General features: G+C 34.6%; 1 protein-coding gene and 1 pseudogene across 3 annotated transcripts in view; one reads left to right on the forward strand and one right to left on the reverse strand.

Annotated features, from left to right (window-relative positions):
• Positions 1-23,790, forward strand: part of LOC106879281 (branched-chain-amino-acid aminotransferase, cytosolic) — a 345,814-nt gene that overhangs the window by 9,705 nt on the left and 312,319 nt on the right. Inside the window, exon 2 of one of the 3 annotated variants that reach the window (XM_089361667.1) lies at positions 17,404-17,596. The gene's annotated coding sequence lies outside the window, so the exon portion shown is untranslated. The remainder of the gene's footprint in view (positions 1-17,403; positions 17,597-23,790) is intronic. The other 2 variants (XM_089361668.1, XM_089361666.1) reach the window with 2 other exon arrangements.
• On the reverse strand, positions 5,465-6,388 carry LOC149132894 (uncharacterized; annotated as a pseudogene).

A 23,790-nucleotide genomic window follows, 5' to 3' on the forward strand; every position in this document is an offset into this window, starting at 1 on the left:
CATGCTGGGGCACTGACCAAATTTACTAATGGACTGTTTGACATGAAATGAAATTTACTAATAAATTTGATTTGACAGGGGGCCAGAGGAGGCTGGCATCGACCACAATCAGATGGTACTGTTTACATGCTACCGGCACTGGAAACAGTCAAAGCATTGCTGGCATTGGCCACGTTTGCATGGTGCATTTTACATGCCCACGGCACGGGGACCACAACTACAATTTCCATTTGATTATGATTTGATTTCATTTTGATCTTAATGTACTTGACTCAATATGTCTCCTCAAGCACGGCATGTCGCCCTACGATCCAAGGGTACTTTTGAGTTGGCTGGTTATGCAACTCTGTTGTAGGTTACAGCTGTGATCTCACTTTATTTGCCAAGTCTTCTCAGTCACAGCATATCTCCAGAGGCCCCTTTCTTTCATTATTTCCTCAGTGAGGCCCAACGTTCGAAGGTCATGCTTCACCACCTCATCCCATGTCTTCCTGGGTCTCCCTCTACCCCAGATTCCTTCCACTGTTTGGGCGTAGCACTTCTTCACACAGCTCTCCTCATCCATCTGTAGTACCTGACCATACCAATGCAAACGTCTCTCTCTCTCTATATATATATGTGTGTGTGTGTGTGTGTGTGTGTGTGTGTATATATATATATATATATGTGTGTCTGGCACTGTGTTGTTTACGACGACGAGGCTTCCATTTAATCCGATCAATGGAACAGCCTGCTTGTGCAATTAACATGCATGTGGCTGAGCACTCCACAGACACATGTACCCTTAATGTAGTTCTGGGGGAGATCTAGCATGTCACAGAATGCAACAAGGCTGACCTTTTGAAATACAGGTATTATTCATTTTTGCCAGCTGAGTGGACTGGAGCAATGTGAAATAAAGTGTCTTGCTCAGGGACACAACGCTTCACTGGGAATTAACCTCCCGACCTTATGATCATGAGCTGGAGACCCTAACCACTAAGCCATGTGCTTTCACACATAAATATATATATGTACCTCTATCATACTGAAACCTCACATCACCTGGTATAAAACCACCCCTTTCAATATTACACCCACTCAGTTAAGGGTCTTGCTTTGTGAGTTACCCTTGGTGACCTCACATGTGCTGGTGCCACATAAAAAGCACCCAGTACACTGTGAAGTAGATAGGTTAGGAAAGTATCCAGCTATAGAAACCATGCCAAAGCCCACATTGGAGCTTAGCACAGTCCTCGAGCTTGTTGGCTTTTATCAGACTATCTAACCTATACCAGCATGGAAAATGGATGTCAAACAATATCCATCCATCCATCCATCCTTCCATCTATCCATTTGTCTGTATATGAGGTGGTGCTGAGAAGTTCCTGGCTCTAAGGGTGTAGTGAAAGACCTGGCTGGAGGCCCAACCTTCCAGGTTATTTTACAGGGCTTAGAAAAACTGAAGGATTGCTACGATAAGTGTGTGAATCTAAGAGGGGTATATCTTGAAGAAAATCATAATTAACTGATCCTCCTGTATTTTCTTTAACCTAAAGCCAGGAACTTTTTAGCACCCCCTCGTATCCATCCATCCATCCATCCTAAAAGGACTTTTGACTTATTCTGTATAATTGTTACTGTTGGTGTAGTCATTATATTGATATTAACGAGAAATGTATTGTATCACATACATGATCTCTTAAAGCTTGTCATAGGGAGATATGTAATGTATCATGTCAATAAACAGTCTGCTACTGGATATTGAACCTGTTTTCCCAGCTGTCACTTTATTATTGTCTTAATACTACTGATATGCTTGAAATAGAATATCACCATTTTCTTAAGATAATGGAAACAAAATACACACACACACACACACACACACAGAGTAAAAGAAAATTTAATGAACGAGATAAATAGCAAAAAAGTAAAGAAAATTTAAGATCTTATTCTATTTGGAATTTCAAAACAAATTTTTACTAAACCAATTTATTTCTTTTGGAATTAGATTTAAGTTAAATATTTTCTGAGATCTCTGAAGATTTTAGGTGATTTGTGTCTTCTGTCAGATTGATGCAGGTGTATCTGTGTGGTTAAGAAGTTTGCTTCCCAACCACATGGTTTTAGGTTCAGTCCCACTGCGTGGTATCTTGGGCAGGTGTCTTGTCTTCAGCTATACCCCTGGGTTGACTAAAGCCTTGTGAGTGTGTTTGATACATAGAGACTGTAAGAAGACCATTTTGTGTGTATATATATATATATATAGAGAGAGAAGAAGAATGGAAAGGAAAAACCCCACAAAAGCCCAAATTTTATAGGAATTATATTATGGAATAATTATTTTAGACATTGAACCCTTTTACTGAGAAAGTCAGGTATATTCACTCAAAATTCCATTCTTTAAATACGGAAAGCTGTGTCATCTTTTGTTGAGGAATGTCATTTTGATACTATTTTTCACTAATTCTATTTTGTAGATTTTTAACATCATTTCTGGAATAACTATGAAATTTAATTTATGCAGTTAAAAGGTTAAAAACACACAAAAAGCTCTTAAATTCAATTTATATTTATATCTTAAGATTCCCAAATTTTTGTCACCTGACTGTGACCAGGTCACTGATATTTCCAAGAATAAAGGAAAGAATAAATTGAAAAGTTTATTTATTTATTTTTTAATGGTTATAATAGCTCTTCTATAACTCCAAAACTAAATAGTGTAATCATAAAATTTTCACGACTAATAAACATATTCCTTTTCCTTTAATATATGAATGTTGTTGTGGTCAACTAGGTTTTTTCAGTTGTCAATGCAATGGTGATATAGGTCACCTTGCAAATTGCTAAAATGGTGTGACACTTTCCTGTTGTTGAAATCTTGGAGTAAAGGACTCAAGAAATGCAAACCAAATGGTTAAAAGTTTGGCCAAAGAATGGATACCTAAATGTGAAATTGCTGAAGAAATGGCAGTCTAATAAACAAAGCTTATGAAGTAACTGATAGGTGAAGAGAATACTGTGGTTTGGGTACAGCACTAGGCAGAGAGAGAGATAGTAACCGGCCAGAGGGACTGAGAAATGTCATCCCCTTTAATTGTTATGATACCAAGCTATTGAGACCACCTCTGGTTCTATGATATAAATTCCCTGTTTCCTTTCAAAATTTCATGTTATTTCATGTTTTAAACAGTTTAAAAATGACCAAGTTATCTTACTGAATTCTTCATTCTTTTGAAAATTAATTGAAACAAGAAAGCTATATTTAATTGAGGTTTGCAACAAAATTTTGATATAGAAGAATTGTGCACATCACTAGATTATCAGTTGAAATTAATGCACAGAAGAACAGGTGTACCATAAAGGTAAAATAAACTGAAATACTGGAATTTGTTTTTGAAGAAAACTAGAAAATTAAATACAACTGACTGAAATATACTCACACACATACATGAATGCACAGGAACATATGTAATAAAGATTTACAATAGAAATTAAATCAAAACTTGTCACTCACCTTACAGGCAAATTAAAATTACAGGTAAATTAAAATAAAAAGTAAAACTAAATTTGAAATTAGAAATTATCATTTGTATAGCACAAGCTGGTAGCAAAATTGTTAGAGCACTAGAAAAAATGTATTTTGTAGTATTTATTTATGACCTTCAATATTAGTGGTTCTCAACCAAAGTTCATATGGCCCCTAAAGGTCCATATCAGATTTCTGGAGGGGTCCATGCAACAAAATAGTAAATTGGGGGTTCACAATAGTATTTTAAGGGCCCCTGAAAAATTTTGCTTTATATGTATGAAGTGGTATGTATTGAAACGAACAGCTTAGTTTCTTTCTGTAACAGATTACATAGTTCAACCTAGATAAGTTAATGTGTGAAAAACAATTTAGTTTCTGAACTTCAAATGGTTATGGAGGTCCACCAGAACAAAATAGTAATCAAAGGAGTCCTTAGATAAAAAAAAAAAAAATGGTTGAGAACCCCTGCTCTATACTCTAGGTTCAATTGCCATCGAGGCTGACATTGGCTTTCATACTCTTCTCCCCACAGAAAATGTGACCTTGTGGCTAATTGTGAAATCAATATTTGTGTTGTACAATTAATTCTCTAAGTCCCACCCATCCCAACCACTGGTCAACCACCCTGTCGGCCACACATACTGGATATTCTGGGGAATGTTATCCTGATTTATGAATGTTCTAATAAGAGATTGATCTTTCATCTCCTTAATTTCTTGGAACTGTTGTTTAGCACCGACCTTTGGTAGTGATTACTTTCGCTTTATTATCGTTGTTATCATCTTGCCATCATCACACCATCACTTTATCGTCATCATAATCATCTCATCGACACTTTATCACATGTCATCTTACATCATATAATCACATTTCTTTGAAATCATGCGTTCCCTTTAGTTTTCTGTTTGTTGTGGGAGGTGTGTGTGTGGTGGGGACTGTATTAGTGTGTATGTATGTATATATATGCGTGTATGTATATAAATATATTTATATATGTGTGTGCATATATGCACACACACACACATATATACATATGTATGTGTGTATGTATGTAGGCCTTCAGTGTTGCAATTACATTAACTTCATAATTGGTTTAATTTTCTTTGGGATGTATTAATTGATTCAGTAATTATTAAGTAGTTAGCTTATTAGTGTTAACTTTATGCATGGGTATGTGTGTGTGTGTATATACATACATTCATATATATATATCTATATGTAATGAATGGCTGAAGTACTGGGTGTGTACTATATATACATACACATTTATGTGTATGTATATATATATACACACATTCATACATAAATACATGTATAGTTAGAAATTAATTAGTTTATGCAATTAGTATTATACGTTTTACATGTATATATATATTATATAATACTAAGTGCATATGTAAACTGATTAAGATCTTAAAATGTGTGCACACACACACACACACACATCACACACATTATTCTAATATGTTCAGCAGTTTCCAGTATTTCAATTATTTTATATTTCTGAATGGAACGTCATCGCCATTATAAATAGCTTTGTAAATGTTAGGTACAATCTATGCAGTTACTTCATTTGTTTAACCCTAGGTTAGGTGAGGCCTGGTAAAGTAAACCTATGATCAATGGCATTCTAGCCATGACCATCCTGTTTCTTTTGTTTTTGTATATATATATCATAGACTACTATATTGTTCAGTGTATACTTCACTTAAAAGAATTCTTAAACTTGAATAGCCTTCAACTTCTATCCAAACTAGTTTTTCAACCCAGTATTCACATGCTATTAGTTATAGCTTTGTGATGTGCCTCAAAATCTAAAAAGGAATTGTTTCTTTATGTATGACAGTAAGGTGTAATTTTTTTTTTTTTTTTTCAAAGCATTCGCTCATTACAAGGCCCTTAGACTATTGAAAAAGTAAGAGCTACTAGAATAAAATGGACACTAGACAGAAGTCAATAGGGGACGATGTACATTAAACTTAAAAGACTGGAGGTCATATTGAAGAGAAAATCAGACTGTGGAAGGGAATTCCAAAGTTCAGAGGTGCGAGGGAAGAAACTGGTACTGTAAGGTGTTTTATGACACTTAGGAGGTTGCACATTATACTGATGAGAACTGGATGCAAGTCTAGTTGATTGCTGATAAGTTCTTTATGGAGGAACGAGAGAAGAGAGCTCAGATGAACAATGTCCATGAAAATACTTGTAGAAAAGAGACAAGGAAGCCACACGACAATGATGAGAGAGTGAATCCAATTTAGAAGATAGATCAGGACCAATAACATTACAAATATGGTGTTGAATGCGGTCCAACAGAGTTAAACAATCTGCAGGAGCACCTGCCCATATGTGACAACAGTACTCAATGCAGGGAAGAATGGTGGACTTACAAAGATAAAGAATAGTCTCAGGAGTGAGATAACTCCTCGAACGAAGAAGTGAGCCTACCTTCATTGCAGCCGATTTGGCAATAGATTCAATGTAAGTCTTCCAAGTAAAATCATTACAGAAAGTCACTCCTAGGAGATGAAGTGAATGACTTTCAGGTAAGCCAATACCATCCACTGAAATCGATGGCAAGAAAGGATGTCTGAAGCGATTAATTGAAAGAAGTTTAGTTTTTGATGGATTCAACGTTACAAGCCTCTGGAGATTTGGCTGCTTTTTCTAGCTGATCAAGCAACCATGTAGAGGAGTGATACCATGTTTCTCTGAAAATAAGACCCGGTCTTATATTAATTTTGTATCCTAAAAATGCATTAGGGCTTATTTTCGGGGGATGTCTTCTATTTTTGTGGGAAAAGTTTATTTATTTGCTTATTGTTTTTAGTCAAGTACAAACATTTCATTCTCTTCTGGAACATTGTCATAAGTCATCAAACCCCGAATTTAAGACTGGATTTCTTGGAAATCTGAAGGTTTGAAGGTGACGATTATAATGAAGATAGTGATGGTAGTTGTGTGTGGGAGGGATGTTGGTGATGGTGATGATGATGAATATGAAATGGTTCATATCCAATCTGATGACCAGAGACCCTTGTTAGATTCATAAATGTATAACCTAAAGAGACTGCCATGAAAATAATCCCATCTAACCCATACCAGCATGAAGAAATGAATATACAACAATAACGACAATGATATCTATAAAGATGGCTCTCACCATATTCCTAATGCCCTTCACATTTTGGAATCTTTCAATTTCATTTGAAATGTATTTTAAACCTTTAATTTTCTCTTGTTTTGATGTGTAAAAACCTTAACAAGTGCCGTCTGCCTGTAAAAACTCATTCACAAGTGTGGATAAATCAGTTGTAATACACAGAACAGTAAGAGACTTGTTGACTGCTTTCAAGTTATTTGCTATCATCAATGACCCTTCAGGAAAGCAAATATACTTATAGAAGCCAGATTTCCATGTTAGTATGTGTGAGTGTGAGTATGTATGATACATACATAAAGACACGTGCACACACACAGGTATATATATATATATATATATATATATATATATATATCAGTGTGTGAATATATATATATATATATATATATATATATACATGCACGTAGATATATATATATGTATGTATATATATATATGTATGTATATATATATATGTACATGTATATATATATATGTACATATATATATATATATATTTACATATGTATATATATATGTATACATATACATATGTATATATGTACATACATATGTATATATGTACATACATATGTATATATATATGTACATATGTGTATATATATATATATGTACATATGTGTATATATATATATATATGTACATATGTGTATATATATGTGTACATATGTGTGTGTATATGTATGTGTATATATATGTGTACATATGTGTGTGTATATGTATGTGTATGTCTATGTGTATATATATATACATACATATATATGTGTATGTGTGTGTATATATGTATGTGTGTATATATGTATGTATATGTGTGTATATGTACGTATATATATATGTATGTATATGTGTGTGTATATGTACGTATATATATGTATGTACGTATATATATATATGTACATATATATATATGTACATATATACGTATGTATGTACATTTGTACATATGTATGTATGTATATACGTATACATGTACATATGTATGTATGTATGTGTGTTTGTATGTATGTATGTATTTGTATGTACGTATATATGTATGTATACGTATATGAATGTATGTATTTGTATGTATATATATATGTATGTATACACATGTACTTCTATCTATCTACTTACACATGCGCGTGTGTGTGTATAATTGGTGTTTATGCGTTTGTTGTGATTAAACAAGTATCATTGACACTCCTGTGTCAATGATACTTGATAATTACTCCTTCAACATCTTGATTAGGTTATCTAGGGTTGTAATCTCCAGTAAATAGTCTGTGTGTGTGTCTGTGTATGTCTGTGTGTGTGTTTATGTATTGTTGCATATGTATATTTGTATGTGTGTGTGTGTGTTATTCTTTTTCTCTTTTACTTGTTTCAGTCATTTGAATGCTGCCATGCTGGAGCATTGCCTTTAGTCGAACTGGAGTGTCTCCTTTTTTAAGTTGGTGAATATTGCCATAATCCTTGCCTCCAGTTCATCTTTGGTGTTACAAGGAGTTTTGTCGGTCTCTCACACAACTGTGCCCCACACATAACAATCAAAGAGGGTTGCAATGTGAGGAGTTATTTGGCCTGATGTTAGTGGGGGATGTGGTCGTATAAATTGTCTGATAGCCAGGACTGGGTTCTCCTGCTTGTGTGGAATGGTGCAGAGTCCTGTTGCCAGACATAGGGTCTTTCAGCAGTCACCCTCTTGACCCAGGGCAGCACTACCTCCTCCGGGTGCTTAATGTAGGCCTCTGTGTTGAGTCTGAGGCTGTGTGGGAAGATGAATGGAGGCATAACGTTGACATCACTAGTGATCACTCCAAACACCATGATGTTTGATTTTTATCGCTCTTGGTACATGTCCTCAGATTGACACACAAACCCTCTGAAATATTCATATTTGAACTTCCGATGTGAATGCCAAGCAGTACAGCATGTCAATTCTAAGTTTGAATTGCATCATGGTGCTGTTTTTGTCACATACATTGCCCAACTGACCCTACTATACTGTGTAGTTGACAAAATCAAAAACAAACAATGCATGCACGAAATTAAAAATATAAAATGACAACAATTTACCCATCGCACCCTGTATATGTGTATAAAACGTAGAGTTACAAATATTGTAGGGATTTTATAAAAAAAACTCAAAATGCCTTTATGTTTTTCTTAATTTTTCTTAATTTCTACAAATATTTTCTTCATATTTTTTCTTAATTTTTCTTAATTTCTACAAATATTGTAGGGATTTTATAAAAAATACTCAAAATGCCTTCATGTTTTTCTTAATTTTAATCTAGATAGAAAGTTTATAGACTCATGAACATCATCATCATTTTATGTCCGCTTTCTATGCTAGCATAGGTTGGACAGTTTGACAGATGCTGGTAAGGCTGGGAGCCACACCAGGCTCCATTGTCTGATCTGGTATGGTTTGTATGACTTGATGCCCTTTCTTTCGCCAACCACTGTACAGAGTGTACTGCGTGCTTTTTATGAGGAACTAGCTTCAGTGCTTTTTGCAATTAAAATCATAATTAAAATTCTGTTTCTTAATCTTTTAATAAGAATGTTGACATAAAGTAATCAACAAATTGTATTTATTTGTTGGCGTGGTAAGGAAAGATGGGAGTAGCAGGTTGTCAAACAACAATTAGGAAGTAAGTGAGTGGCAGTAGAAGAAGTATAATGAAAGTGTAAGGATGAGATGTTTATCTCACTATCCTGATTGGCAAACGTGAAAAGATCAGATGAGAGTGAGAGAATTGAAAATAAATTAAAAAGTAAAGGGTTAGTTCTATAGTGTTTCTATAGTGAATATATTGTGCAGGTGGCATGTAAAATACACCAATTTGAGCGTGGCCGTTGCCAGTACTGCCTGACTGGCCTTCGTGCTGGTGGCATGTAAAAGCACCCACTACACTCTCGGAGTGGTTGGCGTTAGGAAGGGCATCCAGCTGTAGAAACTCTGCCAAATCAGATTGGAGCCTGGTGTAGCCATCTGGTTCACCAGGCCTCTGTCAAATCGTCCAGCCCATGCTAGCATGGAAAGTGGACGTTAAACGATGATGATGATTGTCATGTGGCTGACCAGACTATCAGATGTTGTTATACATTGCTAGTCACAATCCACTTTGTACCATTTTAGCCTTCAACTGATGCCACCCTGCTGGCTAAGGCAGCAGCCCGACATTCCCCCCCATGATCTAAAGAAGGAATGAAGTAGTGTGATATGAAGTGTTTTGCTTAAGAACACAAAGCGCTGCCTGGCCTGGAAATTGAGCCTATGGTCTAGCGATTGCGAGTGCAACTGCTTAACTACTAGGCCATGCACCTTCTCTGTGCTAATTGTAGGAAAAGAAACATGCAAAATCTTAATCTATTGATAGATTAACAAGGAAATCTTTATTGAATTCAGAATTTTATAAACATTTCGGGAAGAGAACTTCTGGCATTATGGTAGTTACATATAAATAATGATGGTGATGGGGGTAGTAATCTTATTGTAGGTGGCAGTTGTAGTTGTGGTGATGGTGTTGGTTGTGGTTCTGATGGTAATTGTGGTGGTGGTGGTGGGGGTTCTGATGGCAATTGTGATGGTGGTGCTGCTGTCTGATATTGGTGGTTGTGGTGTTGGTGTTGATGATGATGATAATAACAGTGGTGGAGTGGTAGTTGTAGTGAGGTGGTGGTTGTATTGGTAGTGGTAGCATTGGGAATGATAATGGTGGTGATGATGATGATAGTGGTTTAAGATTAGTATTTAAACAACAGATTTTCTTATTGCCTGCTATTTTACTGATACAGATTCTTCACTAAATCAGTTTCATTTCACTTTGTGTAATTAAATTGGTCACCCTTGTATAATGATCACAGCTACAACATTAATGCTCTTTGTGTGTGCATCTGTGTCTATATATATGTATAAATATATATAGATATATATATACACACACACATGTATATACATATACAAATGCTTATGTCTAGATGTATATCTGTATATCTATATATATATACACATATGTGTGTGTGGTGTATGTATATACACACAGATATATTACAATAGTAAACTTAGTCTGTAATCTAATGAATTTAATTAGAGAAGTGATTTTTACATTCATATACATTTGCCAATTGTTTTGTTAATACAAATTCGCTAATGACTTTATCGAGTGATACAATTAGCATGTTAATTTTATATTAACGAACTACACAATTACAGAATTAGTTCCATTGTGGTTTACTAAGAAGCGGGAAAGTTTGTTCTATGCCATTATTGCCTCGTTGAGCTTATAGTATTAAATTGATTGTACTGGAGTACAACAATCAGCGTGTAAATTAATTTAAATATTTTCCGTTGGATAAAATAAATAAGAATATTGCCAAAGTTTTTCAATGTAGAATTCTGAGAATGCATTTCAAATTGTGTTAAGGTATTGAATTGTACACAGGGTCAGATTTAGGTTTTGATTTCCTCTTTGAATAGAAAAATCTCTGAATCACTGCAAAGAACATCATCAATGACTTCAGAAATGGTGACATTTTAAAGAATATATATGTGTGTGTGTGTGTGTGTGTAAGTATATATGAATGTATTATATTCTCTAAAAATGTCACCATTTATATATATATATATATATATATATGTATATATATATATATGAACATGTGTCCAAATTTGTGTGTATTCTTTGTTACAATATACATAATACATATATATATAAATATATATATATATATATATACATACACACACAGGTGTGTGTCTGTATGTATGTATATATATATATATATATATATGTGTGTGTGTGTGTGTATATGTATATTTGTATGTATTTATGCATGTATGTATGTATGCATTTGCATAGACAGACATACAATATACTTACTCGCTAGATATTCACTTTATGCAAAGTTTATTCTTTTGTACAATTTATCGGCAATTAAATAGCGTGAAGGCTAAGTGTGGCGGCCCTTTCTTCTGCCACAGCTTCATTCATATGTCAGTTTTTCGTAGTGCTGGGTACATTTTGTTGTGAGCGGCAGCCTCTTAGAATTGCTTACCTATTTCAAAAGTCGATGTAATAATGCCTCTTGTTAAAAATTTTTGTGAAAGAAAACTAAAAGTTAACAAATAGATAAATAAATGAATAAATAAATCAGTCTTTTCTGATTTTCGAAATTCTGTAACTCCCAACAGAGAAAGTCTCCTGCAATTCCTGTTTGACTGAAGTTCATTTTGATGATGATGGAAACGGTTTCAATAGAAATATCTTGAGGTTGACAGAATAATCCTTATATGTTCTCAATGCTTCCTGTTCAAAAGAAATTCCTAAATACTCAGTTATCCTCTATTTTTCACATGTGTATGTATGCATGGATGTATGTGTGTGTGTGTGTGTGTGTGTGTATATATATACATATATATATATATATATATATATATATATATCATGTATGTGTATATGTTTATATACATACACATTGTTTCTTTTTTTTACTTTTATGTGTTTGGTTTCCTATTTTAATGGGGGGGGGGGGGGGGTTTGGCTATTTTTCAAAAATTTCTCTAGCCATTGTAGAATTTTAAATTCCCTTTTGCAAGAAATGTGTTTCCCAAGCAAAATTCCAAAATCGTATTTTTTTTTTTAAAGAAATTCTTCCCTTTTACTTAGTTTTTATTGTTCAATAAGAATGAAAGGAAAAAAAAAAGAAAGAAAGAAAGCAGATGTCTTAGATATTTTATTTTTAAAATATACATTTAATTATGGTATTTTTGCCTCAATTTTTAAATTTCTTTTCAATGTATATTTTTCTTGCTCTTACATAAAACTTCATTTAAAAAACACTGGTTTAAGAAGATAGCAAACTATAGACCTGGCAATGGGGAAAAATTCAAGTTAAACATACAACAATTGATACTATTGTTATTCGTTCGTTTTACGAAATGTTGAAAGAGAGAAAGACAAGGAGAAAGAGAGAGGGATACAGAGATTGAAGGTGTGGGGTTTATATATATATTTTTTATATATATATTTTGTTATATTTTATACCTGGGCGTTTTATTGTTGTCTGCAAGGAGTGTGATGTTATGACAACATTTGGAGGACAGTATATTTTATTTTGTCATATGTTTGTGTTTTTCATTTTGAATCTCTCAGAAAATATTGTCTTTCCCCATTTTCTCTCTTCTTTTGTTTTGTATCAGTGTGTGTGTGTATTTTAAGAGTTGTGTTAAGCTTTGAAGTGGAGGCGCAATGGCCCAGTGGTTAGGGCAGCGGACTCGCGGTCATAGGATCGCGGTTTTGATTCCCAGACCGGGCGTTGTGAGTGTTTATTGAGTGAAAACACTTAAAGCTCCACGAGGCTCCGGCAGGGGATGGTGGTGAACCCTGCTGTACTCTTCCACCACAACTTTCTCTCGCTCTTACCTCCTGTTTCTGTTGTGCTTGTAATTCAAAGAGCCAGCCTTGTCACGCTGAATATCCCTGAGAACTACGTTAAGGGTACACATGTCTGTGGAGTGCTCAGCCACTTGCATGTTAATTTCATGAGCAGGCTGTTCCGTTGATCGGATCAACTGGAACCCTCGACGTCGTAAGCGACGGAGTGCCAACAACAACAATAAGCTTTGAACTAGTTTAATAATTATCTTATATATTGGCTCAGGTGTAGCTGTGTGGATAGTAAATTTGCTTCTGAGTCATATGGTTTCAAGGTCGAACCTAGGCATGGGCATGTTTCATTCTGGGTTCAGTTCCACTGCATGACACCTTGGGCAAGTATCTTCTACCGAAGCCCCAGTAAAGAGAAACTAAAAGAAACCTATCATATAGATACACATAAATATATATATAAGATATATATGTGTGTGTGTCTTTGTGCATTTAGTTGTCCCTCACCACTGCTAGACTTTTGGTGTTGGTTTGTTTACATCCCTGTAACTTGGTTGCTCAGTAAAAGAGACCAATGTACGAGGCTTAAAAAAAAATAAATAAGAACTGTGGTCTATTTGGTGTACTAAATATTTCAAAATAGTGCCCTGAAAAATGTAAACAATAAAAAATACAAAATCAATATCTTGGGTTGTGCAAAGCCTTGTGAGTGGATTTAATTGATGGAAACTGAAAGAAGCTTGATGTATTTATGCATGTGTGTGTGTGTGTCTTTATCTCTTGGCATTGTGTGAAAGTCGTAAATGAGTATCACTGTTATACAAACAGTGTCAAAACATGTCTAGCCCTGTGTTGGGGCTATAGTAAAAGACACTTGCTCAAGGTGCCACGCAGTGGGACTGAACCCAAAACCATGTAGTTGGGAAGGAAGCTTCTTTCCATGCAACCACACCTGTGCCTAAAAATTATTATTATTATTATTTTTATAATATATCCTTATTAATCTTTCTTTTTCTCTTTCATTAAGTTAAAGTCATGAAAAGATTAAAATAAGCCATAAAAAACTCTTTGAAAGAGATTTGGTTGTATTTAATTAATAAAATCTCACAAAGAAAGTTTAACTCTTTAGCATTTAAACTGGCCATATCCGGCCCAAAATATTCTACCCGTTTTACATGCATTCTGACTAGATCCAGCCTCTCATACCTACCCGACAATGTCATTTTAAAAATAAATAATCACATCACTGAAACCTCAAAGCTATGAGATAATGCATGATTAATTCAAAACAATGTGAATAAACATTTGACAAAACCTGAGTGCTGAAGGGTTGAAACATTTTGTCTTAACCAACACCTTCTTTGGACTGAATTCCCCAACAATTCCCTATCAAATGTCATTTTTGTCAAATCCTGTAAGGCTTGTGTTACTATCTCTAGATGCCAGGATTTTGAATTTGCCTTGCATCGTCATCACCATCATCGTTCTCATTGTTTTAATGTCCACTTTTCCATGCTCATATGGTTCAGCTGGAATTTGTTGCAGATGATTTTTCTATGAGCAAATGCATTTTCTGTTGCTGACCATCACTGGTTTCCAAGCGGTGGGACTGAACATGAGACCATGAGGTTTGGAAGCAAGCATCTTAACCATATAGCTATGCCTGTATCTGTATAATAAAATTACTAATATAGAACTCAATACAAAACTAAAAGCATATATTTGTGTATGGAACCTGTAGCAAATTCTTGCCGAAACCCTCGGATCTGTGGAATCCTGGTTGGAAATTGCTGATCTAAATCACTTTGCTCATTTAAATAAAAATGGGTCAGAATTAATTAGTAACTTAGTGGTTCAGCAAAAGAGACCGATTGGCTTACAAAAAATAAGTCCTGGGGTTGATTTGTTTGACCAAAGGCGGTGCTCTAGCATGGTTGCAGTCAAATGGCTGAAACAAGTAAAAGAATAACAGAATAAAAGAATATTGGTTTCCAATTTTGGCACATGGCCAGCAGTTTTAGAGGAGGGGGCAAGTCAATTATATTAACTCCAGTGCTGAGTCGGTACTTATTTTAGTGACCCTGAAAGGGTGATAGGCATAGTTGACCCCAGAAAAATTTGAACTCAGAATGCAGAGACATGAAATGCTACTAAGCATGTCACCTGGTGTGCTAACGGTTCTGTCAGCTCACCATAGTTTAATTTATCATCATTATCGCGATTGTTGTAATTGTTGTCATCGCTGTCATCATTGCAATCATAATAATCACCCACATCACCCATAAATTCTATAATATCAAGATAAAAAGAAGCAACTAAAAATAAAATATAACGCCCATTTAACTGTTCTCAAGATGACAGAATATATATATATATATATATATATATATAAGGTTTATCTGAAGACAAACCATTCCTACCAGGTGTGGTGGCCACACCTTCCCCACTCTTATATTTGATCACTAAACCTCACATGTTGCGAATCTGCTCAGTTTACAAGCAACAACAACACCAAGAGCAATAACATTAGTATATAGCAAAAAAACATAATTACAGCAACTTCCACAACAGAAAAAAAAAAAAAAAAAAAGTAAAAAGAAACCCCTGCTAAAATCTTCAGCAAATCTTTATTTACTTATTCATTTTTTTTGATGGAATATAATTTTTTCTTTTTCTTTGGGAGTTTTTATTATTAATTTCTTTCTATTTTTTAGTGTATGTCTGTCTGCCACCTTGTTTTTTTGTGTCACCCCCCCTACTTTACATTTATATCAGCTTCCATTGCTCTGTCTGTTTTAACTTGTAGATTAAAGATTTGGAAGATCTTTCACGAGGCTTTTGGTTACACAGAAGATTTAAAAATGAACCACCCCCGCCACCAAAAAAAAAAAAAGAAAAAAAGAAATGACTTAGCAAAATAGCTAAAATAACCCTAACCCCACCCCTCCCTCAAAATACTCACAAAATCTTTGCCACAGACATTCACAAGAGAGGACTTCCAATATGAAGAGAATATAAAACTATAAGTGAAACTATCAAGAGTTTCTGAAAAGGCACAGTTACAACAAGGAGGTGTTTGAAGAAATGCTGTACGGAAACAGCTGAACGAATATAAAACTGCTAGATGTTAAGATAGTGCGAACCAAACCTTCTGTGTCCTCAGAGTTTTTGAAAGAAAACTTCACTCTTTTATCTCCATTACAACATATGTTTGGTATGATGCCATAAGTTATGGCATCATATTTCCATATTGATTTCTCCAATTCCCTCTGCTTCCTCCATTCTTGTTTTTCTTCTTCTTCTGTGGCAAGTGTGTGTTTTTAAAATGAGAGAAATAACTAAGAAATACCTAACTGATATACACCACCCGTGAAGGCGCATGGCTCAGTGGTTTCAACACCAGGCTCACAATCATGAGGCAGTGAGTTCAATTCCCAGACTGAGCAGTGTGTTGTGTCCTTGAGCAAGGCTCTTTATTTCATGTTGCTCCAGTTGTCTCAGCTGTAGAAATTAGCTGCGATGTCACTGGTGCCAAGCTGTATCGGCCTTTGCCTTTCCCTTGGATAACATCAGTGGCGTGGATAGTGGGGGGGGGGGGGTATGCATGAGCGACTGCTTGTCTTCCATAAACAACCTTGCCCAGACTTGTGCCTCGGAGTTTCTAGGTGCAATCCCATGGTCATTAATAGCTGGAAGGGATCTTTACCCTTTTATATACCACCCACCTCCCTAACATATTTGTTATAATACAGACATGATGATGCTGATCATCATCATTATTATCATCATCATTGTTTTAATGTCACTTTTCCATGCTTGCATGAGTCAAATGGAATTTATTGAGGCTGATTTTCTATGACCAGACACCCTTCCTGTTGTCAAACCTCACCTGACCAAAACCTTGTCAATGGATTTGGTAGACAGAAACTGAAAGAAGCCCATCACAAATGTGTGTATGTTATTGTCTCTTTGTCATGACTTTGTGTAAACAAATGTCATCATCATTTAAGCAAATACTTTGTGTCCAATCTTCTGTGAAAAGCATGCCTGATTACAGGGAAATATTAGCTTACCTGGAAACAGGTGATAGTTGGTGACAGGGAAAGCATCCAATCATGGAAAATCTGTCTCAACAAAATTTCATCCGATCCATATGAGCATGGAAAAGCATACATTAAAATGATGATGATATATGATGAATATGCTTCAGCTTCCATCACCCAAACCCAGTCACAATATGCTGTGTGTTATGTTAATCTTAACCCGATTTCATTCATTAATCTCACTGTATTTTGATCATTTTGAAAAATAATCCACGAGTTTAAGTTTGTCTTTGCATTTTTTTCTCTCCTCAGAGTTCTCTTTATTTGTTACGTCTTACTGGTCAGTCATGGTTGCCAAGACATTCTTCCAGCTTTACGGTAAGTGCCATTTTATACTTTCTAACTTTTATATCACATTGTTTCATATCCATTCATTTAGAAAAAGGCGTAGCTGTGTGGTAAGAAGCTTGTTTCCCTACCATATTATTTCAGGTTCAGTCCCACTGTGTGGCACCTTGGGAAAGTGTCTTCTACTATAGCTTTGGGCTGACCAAAACCTTGTGAGTGGATTTGGTAGACTGAATTTGGAAACGGAAAGAAGCCCATTGTATATATATATATATATATCTTTGAAACGTCTAGTTAGAATAGAGGCAGCTGACGAAGGATTAATTCCAAGTGGCTATCTGTTTTCCTATGTGTTCGTTCCGTGATCTGTAGTTCATTGTTCTAACGTCCTGTACCCTGATATGCATCTATATACACATGTAGATGTAAGTATGTACATATATGTGTATACATGCATATATATTCTTTGTATTCTATATATATATATGTGTATATATATATATATATATATATATATATATATATATATATATATATATATATACACACACACATATATATGTGTATGTCTTTGACAGTTGGTGTGTTTATGTCCTTGTAACTTAGTGGTTCGGCAAAAGTGGACGATAAAATAATCTCTAGGCTTTAAAACAGAAAGTCCTGGAGTTGATTTCTCCGACTAAATCCCTTCAAGGTGGTGCTCCAGCATGGCTGGAGTCAACTGACTGAAACTGGTTAAAGAATAATAGAATGAAAGAATATTTGTGACAAGGGCAGTATTAATAGGAAGAGGTAATATTTATCAGCACTTGAACACGAATGTTCTATTAGAACAAGCTATACTGTGATAGAGACTTTCATATTGGTTTTTGGTACAAAATACATGCTTGCTTTATATTCCTAGTGGGGAGATAAACATTTGCCATCTCCAGCACTGAGATCACCAGATCTCATAATTTCAACATTCTTGATCTCATCAGTGATGGATGATCAACTGCAAGAGATAGCAGCGACCCTTCTCCCAGCCAGTGATACAAAAACAGTGTTAGAAGAGGCATACAGGGATATATATACATATATATATATATATATATATATATATATATATATATATATATATACACACACACACACACACACATATATATGTAAAAATTAGTATACATTTAAACACAAAGAGGTGAGCCTTAACAGGTTGCCTTACATACTAGAAGGAACAGTCAAAATGTCCAAACCACAGTTAAGAGCAATTTTGAAGGGAACGAGAAATAAAAATATTTACCATGTTTTACAGCCGGACCTTAGGTTTCGAACTTTAATTAGCAAATAAAATAATTTGCAAGGCGAAGTTCTCATCAGCGGCTACACCAAAACATTAACATATAAATTAGAGACAAAATAACACATGTCTCATCCTTATATATTATAATTTTTCAAATCCTCCACGCAAGCACAGTTTCAATCGGCAGCTGATATAGATTCCGATTAAACTTAAGAAATTGCTAAAATCATTTCTTAAAATTAATATAGGGTAGGAAAAATTATAGAAATTTTTTTCTACCAGTGGCCTAGCATGTATACAAAGTCAAGACATATTTTTCATATAAAAATTAGTGTACATTTAAACACAAAAGAGGCGAGCCTTAACACGTTGCCTTACATACTAGAAGGGACAGTCGAGCTTCCACATGGTTTCTGTCTATAAAATTCACTCACAAGGTATTGGTTGATGCAGGGCTGTAGCAGAAGACACTTGTCTATGGTGCCACATTGTGGGATGGGATTGAACCAGAAATCGCATGGTGGCAAAGCGAGCTTCTTAACTACATGATGATTTGCTCCCATACACACATACACATATTATAAGCCCTGTTGAGTGTTATAGTGCATTTACTTTTTCAAATCCAAGATAAAATAGTTTTATAAAGTTTTAAAAAAATATCCTGAAGTTTAAAAGTGAAAATCCAAGAATTTTATTTTATGATGTTTTTGTTTTGCTTTTATTTTTTTATATTTCATTTTTACTTTGCTTAAGGTGACAGTTGTTTTGCATTTTAAAATAAAAATGCAAAAAGGTTTGTTGTTACTTGCCTAAAGAGTTGGCATTTAAACTGCTCTGGCTTTTGCAGAAGCTAGCTTAGTCATCTGTGTTTTTAGTTCTTGTCTAAAAACTTTGTTACTAACTCATGCCTTGAGTTTATTATTATTATTATTATTATTATTATTATTATTATTATTATTATTATTATTATTATTTATTATTATTATTTCTGTTGAAAAGAAAAAGAAACATGTCTTTACTGTAGAATAGATCTAATATTACTCATGCATGGGTAGTTCAGAAAATATTGAAGATTTAAAGTTCATTAAATTTTATTCTCTAAAATAGGAATCACAGCTTTTTAGTGTTTTATTGTTTGAAATATTCATATGGAAACCTTGTGATTAGATTTAGATGTGGGAGACAGAAAGAAGCCTGTTGTGCATGTGTGTGTGCGTGTGGCCTAATGGTTAAGGTGTTGCTCTTACAATTGTAAGATTGTGGTTTCGATTCCCAGATTGGCAGTACATTGAACAAAACTCTTCATTTCTCACTGCTCCAGTTCACTCTGCTATAAATGCACCAGTGATGGACTGGCGTTCAGTTCATGGGGTATGTTGGCTTGCCCACCTTGACAGTAGGGTGGCATCACTTGAAAGGTAAAATAATGTGAGGAAGTGCATTGTAACAAGCAGTGAATAACAGCATCCAGTAGGCTGGTAGATGCAGTGATCTATATGTACGTATGTATGTAAGTATGTGTTTGTTCATGCATGTATGTAAATGAATGGCAACAACTGATGGATAATGTGTCGATTCACTACAGCTGTTTCTAATGAATTTTTAATTGATTAATGGAGTTATTACATGATTAGAAAAAACCCTTTTCATCAGGTAAATACATGAACCACAACATTTACAAACATTAAAAAAATTAATGGTATATGCACCTTCATGATTCTACGAGAATATGTATGTATGCATGTATGTATATACGTACATATCTATGAGGAGTTTTCATTGACTAACATTATGTAATAGGTATGTACTATTAGTGCTCAGTTTGGTTTACCTCTAAAACTCTGGTTTGAACTGCAACTGAAAAATGTGGTGTTGAGACTGCCTATTGAAGGTGGCTAGAAGTGGTTTCTCCTTGAGTGAGCAGATATAGATTAAAATAAAAAATGTAAAAGCAAAACATTTGGTATTACTCAAAAAAGAAATAAACATTTAATTTAGACAAAGAGTATAAATAGAGAATATATATATATGTATATATGTATCAGTCTCACTGTGCTGTACCTTGGGCAAGTATCTTCTATAGCCCTGAGCTGACCAAAACTTTGTGAGTGGATTTGGTGCTGATGATATGGAATAGGCTCCCAGGACATGCTGTAAAGTTGTTGGCTTTAGGAACGGCACCCAAGCTACAGAGACCATGCTGAAGAAGACACTGGAGCACAATGAAGTCCTTGAGCACATTAGATCATGTCAAAACGTTCAACCCTTGCCAGCATGGGACATGGTTGTTTAATGATGATGGTAATGATGCTTGATAAATTTACTATCATTAAATCACATTCATGCCTATCTCATATGCTTTTAATTGTTTATCTACAAAATGACAGGACGAATTTAGCTCACCAGCTACATTCTACTACAATACAAGTCAAATTTTTGAAAAGCAAATATTTGCCCAATTCTCTGAAATGCAACTTTAAACTAAATTTTTCTACAACCTTAGCAGTAACCAATCTAGTATTTTCTTTGTATCATACCAGCAAGTCTAGAATCTGTCTCAATTCTTCACTTTTACTGTATAGCTCACACACTAGCTTTATTCTCTGGTGAATGCTAAAATGGTAATCGTTGCAAGAAAGTTGAAGGAAGTTAATCTAGTTTTGTTGATCTTTGTTGGTTTCCCTTTTCTTTTTTTTTTTTTTCTTGGTTTTCTTTCGATGCTTCTTGCTACATTCATTCACTTTAATGGTAGTGTTAGTTATGAAAGAGCTTTGAGGCCTTTTTTCTTCCTTATTATGGTTCATTTTTGTAAAAATTTTATTTTATATTTTGAGAGACAGTTATATATTCCACCCCCACTTCTCTCTCTCTCTCTCTCTCTCTCTCTCTCTCTCTCTTTCTCTCTCTCTCTCACGTTCATCATTTAAACTTTTCCATCCCACCACCCTTTCTCTGTTGGATTCTAGAATCTGTTTTCTGACCTTGTCTACAACCCTAGAAGGCAAATTGGTTGCTATACTTACATTGAACTCGAATACTGACTGGCGTTTACAAGAATATTGCTGTAAAATTTTAATTCTTTCCACAGAATGCATGCACTGAAAGAAGCTTGCTAGCTTACCGCTTCCGGTGGTTTCCTTTGGGAGAAAGTTTTGGGTCTTTTTTTTTTTTATTATTATTTTTCTACTGTTGCTTACCCTTCTTTTGTCACTGTCTTTGTGTTTGTTTGTTGTCTGTGTTTGTTCAAACACCTCTTTACATCACACTGAATTAACCAGCTCACAATGAAATATGAAAAAAAAAAATATATATATAAAAAAATTAAAAAGTAAAATAAAAAAATATATAAATGAATAAAAATTAAATAAATAAATAAATAAGGTTCTAACAGATATCTTTATACTTTATTCCCAAAGCAACAGTTATGTTTATCTCTAATATTTTTGCTTTCTCCTCCCCCTCACTCACTTCATCGTGTAACGGCCGTTATTTGTCATTTGAAGTTTGTTGTATGATAGGAATACTAATATTGTTTCAAGTTAAGATTAATGAAATAGCAAAAAAAAATTAAAAGCCACAAAAAAAAAAACAAAACAAAAAAAATGAAATGTGAGAGAATTTTTTTCTTTTTTTTTTGAAAGGTGATCCTAACTGTTAGTTGAAAATTGTAAAAAAAAAAAAAATGAAAAAAAAAACAATAACAAAAATCTCAAAAATGTAGCATATTTCAAATATTTCTGATTCATATTCTAAACAAAGTAGACATTCAATGTGTTATGTTATTCGGACTGTTAATGTTAACAGATTTCTACCTAATCAATGTATGTACATGAACATAATACTGCAAACCAAATACCCAAACATTCTTATCTGAGAAAATAATAATATATATGTCTGATGTTACATTTAATGCTTTTCATACCTACCCATCTGAAATTTCCATTCTTTCTATGATATAAAGTTGCCCATTTTTAACCCTTCAACATTTAAGCTTGCTATATCCAGCCTCTCACACCTACACAGAAATGTCATTCTAGAAATTAACAACAACATTAAAATCTTGAAGTTTGGACATAATACATGATTAATTTCGAAGCAATGTAAATAGATAGGTGCAGGCGTGGCTATGTTGTAAGATGCTTGCTTCCCAACCACATGGTTCTGGGTTCAGTCCCACTACGTAGTACCTTTGGCAAATGTTTTAGGCTGACCAAAACCTTGAAAGTGGATGTGGTATATCTTTGTCCCTTCACCACTACTTGACAACTGGTGTTGGTGTGTTTGCCTCCCCATAACTTAGCAGTTCAGCAAGAGATACTAACAGAATAAGTATGAGGCTTGACTAAAAATTTAAAGAGACACTAGCAGGACTGGTTCCTGTGCAGGTGGCACGTAAAAAACACCATTTTGAGCGTGGCCGTTGTCAGTACCCTCCTGACTGGCCCTCGTGCCGGTGGCATGTAAAAGCACCCACTACACTCTCGGAGTGGTTGGCGTTAGGAAGGGCATCCAGCTGTAGAAACTCTGCCAGATCAGATTGGAGCCTGGTGCAGCCATCCGGTTCACCAGTACTCAGTCAAATTGTCCAACCCATACTAGCATGGAAAGCGGACATTAAATGACGATGATGACACTAACAGAATAAGTAGAAGGCTTGACTAAAAATTTGATTAAAAATACTTGAATGACTGAAGCAAAGGAAAAAAAAAAAATTATATTTGACAGAGTAATCTGATTAATAAAGGATTAAAGTATTCATAATTACTAGCTGGACCTTTAAAAAAGTCACGTCAAACATAAAAAATGTAAGCATCTGTAAACAGTGTACTGGTGCCTTGAGAAATGTTTGTATATTTTGACTGTCTGTCTTTACTTTCTGAGTTCAAATTCTGCTGAGGTCGACTTTGCCTTTCGTCCTTTTGGTGTCGATAAACTAAGTACCAGTTGTGTACTGAGGTCAATCTAATCAACTGGTCTCCTCCCCACAAAAATTTCAGGCCTAGAAAAGTATATTGTAATAGAGTTATAGAATATTGAAAGTAATGTAACACCAATGACTATATAATCCA

The sequence above is a fragment of the Octopus bimaculoides genome, chromosome 13 (assembly GCF_046866305.1).
Source record: "Octopus bimaculoides isolate indiv1 chromosome 13, ASM4686630v1, whole genome shotgun sequence".
Taxonomy (NCBI): Eukaryota; Metazoa; Mollusca; class Cephalopoda; order Octopoda; family Octopodidae; genus Octopus; species Octopus bimaculoides.